Source organism: Arachis ipaensis, chromosome B08 (assembly GCF_000816755.2).
Source record: "Arachis ipaensis cultivar K30076 chromosome B08, Araip1.1, whole genome shotgun sequence".
Lineage (NCBI taxonomy): Eukaryota > Viridiplantae > Streptophyta > Magnoliopsida > Fabales > Fabaceae > Arachis > Arachis ipaensis.
The window spans coordinates 39,182,476-39,184,441 of NC_029792.2; the positions used below are offsets into that span (position 1 = coordinate 39,182,476).

Below are 1,966 nucleotides of genomic sequence, written 5' to 3' on the forward strand. Positions count from 1 at the left end.
GAGAGAGAGAGAGAGAGAGAGAGAGAGAGAGAGAGAGAGAGCTAGCTACGAACTGGCAAAGGTAATTGGGAACCTCGCCCATACTTTGGTCATATGATGCTGTTTAGGCATGAAGATGTTCACATTCTTTTTTTTCTTTTTATTTGTTACTTTATGCCCGATTATATTACATTTAACCTTTTGCACATATTTACAAACACTTGCTTACTTCAACAACCACCAAAACAAAAATACTTGAACATAAATGGAAAATCAAATGAGAAAAATAATTATGTAAAAAAGATCGCAGCAAATTTTCAGCAACAAGCCAAGCCATAAAAGGAAATAAGCCAAGAATAGCTTACTCGATGTTATGGGGTATTTGGAAGATTAAACCTCCAGAAAGAAAAGAAAAGAAAAGATATCGAGCAGAGTGATTCGGGTGGAGAAACAGGTTCCTAGCATAGCAAAACACAGAAAAATACTGTATACCAGTCAAAGAAAGAGAGAGAGACAGGGAATTCCCGTTGTTGAGAGTCACATTTCACTTTTCAAAGCTACTTGGCCACTATAAAGTGGTTTCAAGTTTCAACAGCAACTACGGCGAAAAAAACACATGGGAATTCAAATCCCTCACAAGGATTTTGGAAACCCGAGAATGAAACTGAATTAAATTCCCTATTTTTGAATCAATATAAGAGAAGGAATGAACTCACATTAGAATTCAACTATAGAATTGAAATCAGACTCAAATAGGTCTGATTTGGTGAAGGTATTTAGCTCTAAACCCAATATTGTAAATTTGTAACAACAGATCCTTACCAATAACAGCATGACCTCCACTGAAGTGTTTTTCAAGTGGGCAGCATAATAAGCAAGAGGGGAAGAGACAGACACAAACGTAGAAGAAGAAAAATGAGAATGAAATGAAGAAAGCAAAAGGAGATTATGGACGAAAAAAAAGGAATGAAAGAAACAAGTAATTCTTTCGATGTAATGAAGGTTCATAAGCTCATTGAAACATAAGCTCTCCTTTTTCTTCCAAACATGAAGAATGTTCTGGAAGCTAACATTCAGAAACTAAGGTATCCTAAGTTCCTAACCATTGCAACTTTTCTTTGGGTTCAAGTTTCGCGTTTGCCACATATTTTTTTAATTGAAAAAGAAAAAAGAAAGAAGATATGGAAGAAGACAAGAGCTGAAAAGGAAAATTAAAATAAAATGAAAAAGAAAAAAGAAAAAAATAATAAACGAAAACCTAAGGACAAGACTTACGTTGTCGGTGGGATGGAGCTCCCTGGATAGGTTGACAGCCACGAACTCTCTCTGTTGGAGTGAACGGCCTGCAGGCAGAAGATCCCAGTGGCTCTGTCCGAAGGCGGTCTGACCAGCAGTTATCTGCTCCGAGCGGTGGCGTACAGATCGGTGGCGAGCTGTCCCTTCGGCGGCGTCCAGATCGACAGCAGGATAGCAGTCCGGCGGCTTGGTGGAGCTTGTTGGTCGCAGACGCAGAATGGAAGAGGGGGAATGAAGAGGGTGAGAGAAAGTGGAGAGCTGGCACTGTTATGGAGTCTCTAACTCCAAGAAGGCAAGAACAAGAGAGTGAGTGAGAGAGTAGAAAACTCAAAAAACGTGGGTCCTTAACTATTTTTCCAAGGGTTTAGTTAAGTAAATATTAAACTTACTAGTAGTAAAATTTTTAAATGCATAGTAAATTTATCGACCATTATAACAGATTTTTTTAAATAAATAAAATAAATATTTTAATTACGCATATACTTATTTTTTAGAATATTTATGTATTTTTACAATATGTTTTATTTCGTTTACACGATAAACAAGATATATGATAAATCAGGTTGTTTATACAATAAATATAATATAATTGGACAAAAATCAAACATCAGTTACAATTTGATATATATTATTAGAACGGACAAACTAAGCTTCTTTTCATAATCATGTCATGCAACAGAATATTTTGCTA

The 1,966-nt window shown here is 36.1% G+C and overlaps 1 protein-coding gene across 2 annotated transcripts in view; it reads right to left on the reverse strand.

The window, feature by feature from the left end:
* Positions 1-1,609, reverse strand: part of LOC107613063 (protein FAR1-RELATED SEQUENCE 5) — a 6,482-nt gene extending 4,873 nt beyond the window's left edge. The window contains exon 1 of one of the 2 annotated variants that reach the window (XM_016314908.2): positions 1,255-1,609. The gene's annotated coding sequence lies outside the window, so the exon portion shown is untranslated. Of the gene's footprint in view, positions 1-801; positions 1,092-1,254 lie in introns of those variants that run through there. The other variant, XM_016314909.2, reaches the window with a different exon arrangement.